Genomic DNA, 10,988 nt, shown 5'->3' with positions numbered 1-10,988 from the left:
AGCATAAGCTTATGCTCCAATACGTCTGTTAGTCTATAAGGTGCTTTTTACAGATCCAGACTAACACGGCTACCCCTCTGATACTTGACAGTATAAAGGTGTTTATATCGCTATAATTTGTTTCGGTTAATTTACTGAACTCAAATGAGGCTACGCTAGTCACTCACACACAGATTAGAAAGCAAATAATAAACTTTAGTTCATAAACGATTTACAAAACATGTCTCATTTTCTGAATAAGATGCAGAGTACACAACACTTTAAGTTAATCAGAGGTCTATTTAAAACAAACATACATTAATAGTTCTTTCTTACCAGGAAGTCTTGCTGCGCAAATAAGCTGAAAAATTATACAGGAAAAGACAAAAAGCAAACTTCCTGTAACACTGCCCATTTGAATAATGACATTTAACGACACTCAAACCTTCCAAAAGTTGCTTGTGCCATCTAATGACTTCTTATGAAATTACACATTTATTTTCCACAAATTGATGTTTTTCTAGACATTATTGATATAACTTTTGCTCATTTAATTATATTATTGAACTGCATGTTTTCATGCTTTGCAATAGCCTAAGTAGGATAAATTCCTTAATTCTCATTTCAGCCGATCCATCAATTGCTTTCCCTTTCTACTGAATTTGTTTTAAAATAAATTAAATATTTCTTCTGTTGAACAAGTTTTACATTGACACCCAAATATCTTCTCCTGGAACTAAATAATAATAAAAGTTAAAAAGCATGATTCTGATTCTGGTTTTGAGCATTTTGTCATTTTAGTTGAAATAGTTTAGTTGTAAGTTCCTGTCCTAAAATGGTTTCTAAAAGTACTTTTTGTAACTGTCCCATTTAAATTGCATTTTGGTCTGAAAGGGAGAATGATAAATCTTTTACTTTAAAGGCATCACAGTGCTAGCTACATTGAAGTCAAGATAAAAATAGGTCTATTATTATATTGTCACCCCTCTGTCAAGTGGTAGCAGATGCTGAGGCCCTGCAAGTCAGCTTCCTATTGGAGGAATTACCAATGACATGGAGTCTGTGTAGATTTTAAGTATAACTAGTTTATTTACATGATACACAACAGTCCATGAACAGAGGTGGTCACAAACAGCATACAGGAAAACCCATTTTTCTGAAATCTAAGCACACGCTCACATGCCCAGTTCCAACAAAGCAACTCTAAACAAGAAAGTGACTCTGTTGGAGAAATTAAGGCAAAGAACAAACTCTCATGCTGTTTTTCACAGCTCCCATCAAGAACCTATATGACAAAACTAACTCTGACAACCAGGGTCCGTCAGCAAGCAGGATTGAACCTGGGATCTCTGGAGGTAAATGCATGAGCCTTTACTGTGTGAGGTAAAAGCCACCTATCTTTTAATTAAGAATGTAGCAGACTCATTAATCGCTAAGTGGTCTAGGTGTCACTAGAGGGGGACAGAGCACCATTCCCAGCAGGCATGGGTTACATAATAACACAGCTTTCCTTCAAAGATTATACACTTCTTGCATGCTAAAACCACCAACAACAAAAACCTGTAAGACTATGACTTGTAAGACAGTGCCACTTGATGATTTGTGATAACAATATCTTAATTTTAAAAATTCCATAACACCATCAAAAACAGTCCCTGAGAACTTTACTTTCCTTGAGATCTAATTCAGAGACTAGTTCTACCACCCTAACTCATATAGACTAGCACTTACTTAGCAAGTCATCCCACTGAAATCAATGGGCTTTTTCCACATCCTTCTAGTTTAGGGTGCCACAACACAATGAAATGACATAATGACTCATGATGCAACATTGGTATAGGGTGACCAGATAGTAAGTGTAAAAATCGGGACAGGGGGTGGAGGGTAATAGGAACCTATGTAAGAAAAAAGCCCCAAATATCGGGACTGTCTCTATAAAATCGGGACATCTGGTCACCCTACACTGGTATAGCCCAGGAAGCCAAAGAAACAACCTTAAAAGTGACTGGTTTTGTCTTAAACATCATTAGTCATGTCATGTTTTATTTCTGAAATTTAAGTCAAGCCTGGTCTGATAAATGAAGGGGGGAAGGCTCCCTTTTATGGACACCCAGCCAGCCGGTTAGCTATAAAGTCCCTCTTGGTGGCTGCTTGATTTACCTGTGAAGGGTTAAAAAGTCCCTCAGGTAAAGAAAAGGGAGTGGGCACCTGACCAAAAGAGCCAATGGGAAGGCTAGAACTTTTTTAAATGGGAAAAAAGCTTTCCCTTTGTCTCTCTGTTGTTCTCTCTAGGCGGAAGAGCCGAGCTGCTGGAAAGCTATGTAAAGTTTGGACCAGGTATGAAAATTCATCATCCATACCTAGACGGATTCATTGGGACAGGGAATGTTTAGATAGATGTGATTAGGTTTATTTCTTTTATTTTCTGGTAGGCTTGTGGACTCCTCTGTGCTAACCCCAGATGCTTTTGTTTGCTTGTAACCTTTAAGCTGAACCCCCAAAAAGCTATTTTGGGTGCTTAATTTTTGGAATTGTTGTTTCAAAATCTAGCAAAAGCCTAAGTTCCAGATTTGTTTGTTTGTTTTAATAAAATTTACTTTTTTTAAGAACCTGATTGGTTTTGTATCTTAAAAGGTCTGTGCATATGTTTTTCAATTACACCGCTACCTCGATATAATGCGACCCGATATAACATGAATTCGGATATAACGCGGTAAAGCAGTGCTCCGGGGGGGCAGGACTGCGCACTCCGGTGGATCAAAGCAAGTTCAATATAACCCGGTTTCACGTATAACACAGTAAGATTTTTTGGCTCCTGAGGACAGCGTTATATCGAGATAGAGAAGTAGCTGGTGGCAACAGCTGGGTTTCCCTTTTGTTTGTTTCCTTTCTCGGCTTCCCCGAGGGAGGGGTGGAAAAGCCAAGGTGTCTTAGGGAAAACTTCCCAAGTGAGTTTTTCCAGGATTTGCAAGAGGCAGTTTTTCCCTTGGGTGATGGCAGTGTTTACCAAGCGAAGGTCAGAGAAAAGCTGTAACCTTGGGGGTTTAATACAAGCCTGAAGTGGCAAGTATTAATTTTTTTAATCCTTGCGGGCCCCCACCTTCTGCCCTCGAAGTGCCAGACTAGGGAATCAGCCTTGACACCTGGTGTCAGGAAAAGGAGGAGAAAAATAATACAGGTGAAAACACAACATAATATGGACGAGCACTGTGATAACTCTCTGCCCTCCACTGTTGTGCCAATGTGCTTCAAAAAGCTGTGCAGTCAAAATATACAAAAATGAAATAAGCAAAAATGTTCACTTAATGCTTCAAAAAACAAACAAACATACAGTGTGTATCTGCACAACTCTAAATGGCCCAGGAACCAGCTATATCCAAACCACTTCATCATCTATCCTCTGTCATGGCAATTATGGTCAGCTGTAAAGACTGTGCTCTCTGATAAACTTCAGGAGGTGGGCACAGTCCAACAGTCTGGCTATAAAATGCCTATTGCCCTAGTGAACATGGTGCATAATACACTTTGTTTAATCTGAAGGGGACTGTCCTATATCAGAGAGTGGTTATGGTGGGGTAGCCCTTTGATTATACGGCCAAACTGGCTGGCCATTGACACTGTTTGAATTCTGTACTCATGCCTATATATTATCTGATTAACATATTAAAAATAAAAGTATGAATTAGAAAAGCAAAACAAGCACATTCTCATTAGTGCTAATGCACTGTTAACCATCATACTTCACCATGCTCAATCATAGGTGCAACCATCTTCTGGAGCATGAGTATGTCCTCCCAAATCAGAACTACCTTGTTATGTCCCACTGAGGGCAGGAGCAGGACTAATGCACCTCTTGCACCTACTGAATTCATTCATTTCTTAAAGAGCAAGTACCATTCCTAGAAACCATAAAGTGCACATTTAAAGAGACACTCAGGTCAAATCTGGCCCCAAATTTAGATATAGAACAAACTTTTATTAAACCTGAGACCAAAAGAAATGTTTCCATGACTTTCTGTTTACAGTTAATTTTCTGTGTGAACTGTTTTTGAAAGAACTAAATATTCCTATCCAGTGTTTGCAACCCAGACATTTCAGCATTGTACTAATTCATGAGAAACAATAAGTGGAATTAACTACTGTATTTTTATCAGCCAAAGTGAGATAAATGCAAAAACAAAATTTAAAACCATAACTACAGAAAAATAAATTCAGTTAAAGAAATCTCTATGCTTAAGAACATAGTTCATCATTACACTTAACAGCAGGACATGTATCATAGACTTATTCATTTCCAGTACACATTCATTGTAGCTAAATCTTTATATTACTTTATATGTTTATGCTATATGTTTGTACGTTTCTGGTCCATGCACAGGCTTCTACAGAGTTTGTAAAACTGACACTCTAAGACCAGCTTCCTTGTCAGTACAAAACTCCACCATCCATCAAGAGTAAAATAGATCTCCAGTTACTGAGCTTCCCTTATCCCCTTCAGCTCAAGTCAAAAGAGTGGTTTTGTTTTTGTTTTTGTGTGTGTGTGTGGGGGGGGGGTTATTTATTTATTTATTTATTTATTTATTTTTACATTTCCACTACAAAGCAGAGGACAAGCCTCTGTGTTTTTCAAGATTTAATTGTCAATATATACTATATGTCAAAAATCAATAAAATCATATACAATATATTGGTAATAATCATTGGTCTGCACTGATTTTTATCCTTATTAAAATGCCCTGGAAATATATTTACTCAATATTTATTCTGGTCTCACCTACCTTAAAATGGGAACTGCAGAGTGCTTTCCTTGATAAATTTATTGAAAAGTTGTCTGGTTTTAATGATGCTTCTATGAGCACCACAACTTATTTAGGAGTACTGAGATTCTTTTCTGTTAGTGAAATTCCTTAATAAATCATAACATATATCCTTATGCTCCTAAAGCAACACTACACAAGAGTAACTATTTTTCTTTTTCTCCAGCAGAGGAAGAACAACACTCGTGGCAAAAAGCTATGATGAATCTACACACTGACTTTCCATAGAATGAAACTGATGAGTCCTGCCTTACAATAAAGTGAGGAAGGAAGTGGAGGAATAAGGAGACAAGAACCACAAGTTGTTTGGCAAAAGCCTGCAATCAACGTTCTCTTAATCAAAAAATGATGCAGAACTTGTTTCACAACATTGTTGGTACCCAAAGTGAACAGTAACTTCCTGGAAATTAGTATGAACAATTCTGAATTTTTTTTTAACTTCCTGATTCATTCAATGCAGAGATTGAAAAAAGTAACTAGGGCTCCTGGCCTTGCAAATACTCATGTATTATACTGCAAATACTCCTGCACGCACTCAACATACTTAACTTTATGCACATAGGTAGTCACAGTTATTTCACTGAAGGATCAGAAATAAAAAGCAAGAAATTGCAATCTACCAATTTTCTTTGATACAGAAAGATGATGCATTTAGCTACTATTGTGTAATTTTCCAGTGGTATACAGCTGATACTGTATGAGGGTGTCATCACTGCCTCAATAAAAAACTATGAGAATTAATGAGTCTGACAGAAGCTATTTCCCAGCTCTTACTTTGTCATAACTCCATTGTGTCCCCTGCTCCACAAGGCTTCCACACGTTTCTCCTTCTCACTTTAAATTCAATTTTCTACAAGGAATTTAATAATTAACTGGGGCTTAAAGGTGCTACCACAAACAAATCTATAGATATAATATATCTATAACAATATAATAATAATTGAAAATATTGTCAAGTATACATTTGGCCCTGTTGGAGGGGGGCATCGATACACATTATATTTTGGTGGCATATCATGACCTACACAGTCCTGTCATGTAACATCGTGCCAGCATAAACATTAAAACGTAATGACAGCTATGAAAAACAGCTTGTTAACATGGCTATTTATTTATTTTTACATTTTGGTACAGTTAGTCTCAAAGTACCAGAAATATGCACTGTGATAAATCCATTTGTTTTAACAAGGAGAACTGTGTTAGCCTGATTCCCCCTCAGTTCAAGCCTTTGCTTTTTCCTCTGAGTTACAACAAACCTATAACACAAGTTAATATCAATAGAAGCTGAATGCACATATCTGAGGGAAGATCTTTGGGCCTTACATTTTATATTGTTATGTAACAAAACCCTGACATAAATTATCATTCTACCTATGCCTGCATTTCTGCTCACAATTCTCACCACTCTCCCTTAGATCACTTCTGCCAATGAACCCTAGCTAAACTCCCCCCTCCCCCCCCTTCACCTTTCTCTCCATTTTGTCTTCTTGCCTGCTGCTACACTACCCTTATGTGCAGAGTTCAGGTCGTGACTCCTTCCTTTTAGATAAAAACACTCACTGCAATATCCTTCCTCCTCAGAGGCACAGAGGCTAATCACTTTGAAATGACTTCCCCCCAACCCCCAAAGGGGACAGTCCTCTCCTCCTGAAAGGAATGAGACTTGGTGGTTCTGTTTTGTTTTTTAGGTGCCTAAAGTTATATAACTAAACCTTACAAAAAAGAGAGCTGGTAAATCGTGAAAGTGATCAAATTAGATCACAGTAGTTGTAATGCATTGGGATAGCAGGGCAATAGCTCCTCCAACGTTGGTGTATTTAAGTCGCAACAGGGCTTGTCTACACTACCCGCCGAATTGGCGGGCAGCGATCGATTCAGGCTGAGAGTTTCAAAGCTGCCTCAAGGATTTGGGTGCCCAATTCCCATTACAAGGAGCGGCTTGGAAAATCTCGTCGTTCATGGTTTAATAATCTCCCTCAGTCTGTCGGTCAGCGTTAGAGGCACAGAAGAAAGACGGAAGGGGGGGGGGGAATCACTGAGGCAATTGCACAAAAAGTATCAGGGCCAAACAAACAGAGGGGCGTGGCTAGTTTATTTTAAGGGCTGTTCCAATACAAATGACTGATTTCAGCTCGGAGAAGCTTAAAGTCCGGGAGACCCCGCAGCACCCCCAGGCCAGGGGAGTCACTGTGCGCGAGGCCCGAGGTTGCGGGCCCTGGGCTCGACCAGCCCCTACTTCCGCGCGTTCTTCAGCCGCTGCAAACCGCGCCGTCCAGTCCAGGTCCAGCCCACGAGGCTGTGCTGGTTTGAGCGAGGCTGGGAGAGCTCGAGCAAGCCCTTTGCATTAGGCAGTAGCTCCAGCGTGACTGGAAGGCAGAGCCAGAGCCCTCCCTCTGCCGGCCAGCAGCTGCCCGGCTTCCTCCTCCTCCCTGTCCCAGTGCCTGCCGACGTGGCGGGGCGGGGACGAGGAAGGAGCCGGGGGCGCGTCGGCCCAGGCACAACTCAGCTGCGAAGCGGTAAGGAACTAAACGATTTTCCCTTCTTCCCTCACTTCTGAGACTGTCTAGAGAGCTTTCAAAGGAACTTTCCTGTCCCGGGGGAAACTCGACCCCACTGGCTTTCAGCGGACCAGAGTTCTTGCCGCTCCTGCTTCGTGCCCTGAGAGCGGGACATGGGCTAGAGCTGGGTTAATAATAGCAAATCCTTCCAGCGGGTTGCTTTCCAGGCTTCGTGGCACTTTTCACTGAAATAGGAGCCGCCCCGTCGCCCCCAAATATCATTCCACCACTTCTCCCCTGCAGTTGATATTTCCATGGGGTTCTTTAGAATCCCATCAAGGTCAAGTGTACAATTAATTAAGGAACCTAACAAAAGGGGAAACAGCTGCTGCTTAAAAACATGCCCATACCTGACCATTTACAAAATACCCTGCGTCAATGCACACTGAGATTTATTTTGAAATGCCTCTCTGCAGTTGTGTTTTCATCTTTGCTTTTGAGGAACTCTGAACTATGCATGTAAAACTGGAATCCAGCAGGGGGCACGCTAATCCCAGAGATGAACTACTAAACTACTTGCTACTGAAAGTGTTCTTTTTAAAGTGTGGTGTGGCTTTTAGGGTAGCAGCAGCTGCAAGGAAACAGGAGAGATAGTATTTGGGATGCATTCAACTATGGAGCTATCTTTGTTTTCTTACAGCTTCGTGTAGCTTTTCCTAACTTTACACAGGATTGTAAACTTCAAACTGGTATAAGTGTATGCAGCTCCACTAACTTCAACAGAGATGTGTCCACTTACAGCATGTGTGAACATGGCCCTGAATCTTCCTTCTTGAAACCTACAGAAGAATAGTTCCATGTACTTAGTTTAGATACAGAGGAGTTAACTGATTCAATTACTTTTTAATGTGAATGTAGGGTACTTTTTTGTAGGATCATATGAATGACCACCTGAATTACACATTATACTGGGTTGAAACAGGGATTTTCATTGCTGTTTCTGTTTCCTTTCATTCTGCAAACTGTTTTTAGCCCCTGTCTAGTAGAATGCTGTATACCTACCTAGCTCATTGGGGAAGGGGTTTAACTGACCAATTGCACTCACTTCTGATGAACTTGGGTGAGTTTCCAAATATAGGATCCAATCCTGTAAAGTCTTATGTATGTACATATCACTCAAATTTATAAGTGTATATAAATCTTTGCTGGATTAGGCCCATAATTAAGCTATTAGTGCTAAATTATGCCATCATGTACATGCACATAATTCCACTGAATTCAATGGAAGTTGCGTGCAAATATCTCTTGATAGAATTTGTCCTTTAACTAGAAACAAACTATTTCTCATCATGTAATGCCACCAGAATCATCAGCCAGTGAACACCATTAAAACCTAGAGAGAATGTATCCGTACTTCAGCATTTGTGGTATTTGCTATACTCATAATGGCAAACATTGCTAACACTGTGATAAATGTAACCAGTGTGAGTTGTAAATGCATTTTTCCGAAGATAAGTAAATAACAATATAAACAAATAATTAAAATGTCACCAAGTGCTTGTTGTTTATCTGTCACTTTTATTGTTCATTGACTGTCAATGGTATTCATGGAACTGTACAGACACAGAGGAAGACTCAGTCCCTGCCCCAAGGATGCAAACTGGATAAACAATACAGTTCAGACTCCTAAATTCACTGAACAGGATTTGAATTATCACCTCCAGTATTGCTGTAACTGCAGCTTTGAATACAAACCACACCATTTTTGAGAAACAAGGTGGGTGAGGTAATATCTTTTACTGGACCAAGTTCTGTTGGTGAAAGTGACAAGCTTTGAGCTACAAAGAGCTCTTCCTCAAGTCTGGAAAAGGTTCTCAGAGTGTCACAGCTGAATATAAGGTGGAACAGATTGTTTAGCGTAAATAATTAATGCACATTCTAAGGGTATTTCTATACTGCAATTAAAAACTAATGGCTGTTCTGTGTCAGCTGACTTGGATTCATGGGGCATTGGCTCACGGGGCTGTTTAATTGCAGTGTAGACATTCAGGATCCGAGACCTTGCAATGGGGGAATGTCCCCCAGAATGTGTATATCTCAATTAAACAACCCCTTAGCCTGAGTCCTGCGAGCCCGAATCAGCTGACACAGGCCAGCCACGGGTGTTTAACTGTAGTATAGACATACCCTAAGCGATCATTCAAGGTGAAGACTAAAAGCTCCTGGGAACAGGAATCATGTCTTGTGTGTGCAGTGCCAGGCATACTGTTGGTGCTCAACCAATAGATAACTATGATCCCTGTACAGTACACCCTTTGGACTCTGCCATTGCCACTCCTTTCTCAGGTGCAGTAACTGCTGAATATTCACTCCTTTCCCCTCATGGATGTTCATTATACAATCTGCACAGCGTTCACGAAACTTCTCTACACTGGATGGTTTTTTTTTTTTTTTTTTTAATTTCCATCCCTAACTCCTATGTAGTTCCTGTTCAGATCAGGAGTAGATGACATGGCTATTAAAATGCTAGTAGTCACTCTGCCCCAGCACTCTCTATTGCTCCACAAGTGGAAGCAATAATGTGAAATTTTAAGAAAAGAGGTCTAATGCAGGGATTGGCAACCTTTGGCACGTGGCCCACCACAGTAAGCCCCCTGGCGGGCTGGGCCAGTTTGTTTACCTGCCGCGTCCGCAGGTTCGGCCGATCGCAGCTCCCACTGGCCCGCGCCGCTTCCTGCCAGTGGGAGCCGCGATTGGCCGAACCTACGGACGCGGCAGGTAAACAAACCGGCCCGGCCCGCCAGGGTGCTTACCCTGACGGGCCGCGTGCCAAAGGTTGCTGATCCTTGGTCTAATGTATACAAAGCTGTAATTTTTTCTGGATCAGTCAGAGAGACCAGATTAAGGAATTAATAACTTTCTCTGGTTACAAAGAACCAGAGTCAGAAATGTTAATTGTCTCCCATGTTACTAATTTAAGTAAGAAGTGCAAGTTAAAAGCTGCATTACACAGCAGGTAAAGTGCTACTGTCTTTTTCAGCATGAGCACAATTGGAGGAGGAAAGTAATTCAGTGAAGTGAAGGGGAAGTGGGAAAAATAAATACTCTTTAAATGTATAACAAACAAAAAATGATAACCCTGCCCCAAACAAGCATACTGCACCCTCAATAAAAACCAACAAACCTGGACTCTGCCCAACCATCTGTAGATGTGAGTTGCAGAATAGAGAGCTACTGAAACCACTTGAAATTCTAGGGACACAGAGTCCCAAAACACCATCCAAATAGCAAACATCTTGAACAAATTGTGGAGAAGCCATCTCAGTAATGAATGCCTGCTGAAAAACTAATGGCTGCTGAAACCATGCCCTGACCTGCCTGCAAGTTCTCTCCCCAACCCAATGCACTAACATGACCACTATTTCATTCATATTAAGCTTCTGACAGCACCCTCTCTTCCAATTCTTAATCAGGTGGTCTGGAAACTATCACGTGGGACTGATGAAAATGAAACCTAGAGCCTGCATGTCCTCTGCATGCCAGTGGCACTGGAGCCCAAATCATCTCTCTCCCCAATGGCCTTACATTCACCTCTTAACAGGAAAGGAGATAAAAATAAATCTCTATGGCAGTTCTGACAAGAGATCCTTCAGGACAAATGAACAATTCCCCCAAAACACTCTCTGGGGCCTTT

The 10,988-nt window shown here is 40.8% G+C and overlaps 1 protein-coding gene across 1 annotated transcript in view; it reads left to right on the top strand.

Moving 5' to 3' along the window:
- Positions 1–7,250: 7,250 nt before the first annotated feature.
- The window catches only part of FAM114A1 (family with sequence similarity 114 member A1), a 58,878-nt gene continuing 55,140 nt past the window's right edge, over positions 7,251–10,988 (top strand). Inside the window, exon 1 of the mRNA XM_024209951.3 lies at positions 7,251–7,312. The gene's annotated coding sequence lies outside the window, so the exon portion shown is untranslated. The remainder of the gene's footprint in view (positions 7,313–10,988) is intronic.

The sequence above is a fragment of the Terrapene carolina genome, unplaced genomic scaffold (assembly GCF_002925995.2).
Source record: "Terrapene carolina triunguis isolate 2854851 unplaced genomic scaffold, T_m_triunguis-2.0 Scaffold66, whole genome shotgun sequence".
Lineage (NCBI taxonomy): Eukaryota > Metazoa > Chordata > Testudines > Emydidae > Terrapene > Terrapene triunguis.
Note: the sequence above shows the minus strand (reverse complement) of the source record. Positions and strands in the feature narration are given on the sequence as shown.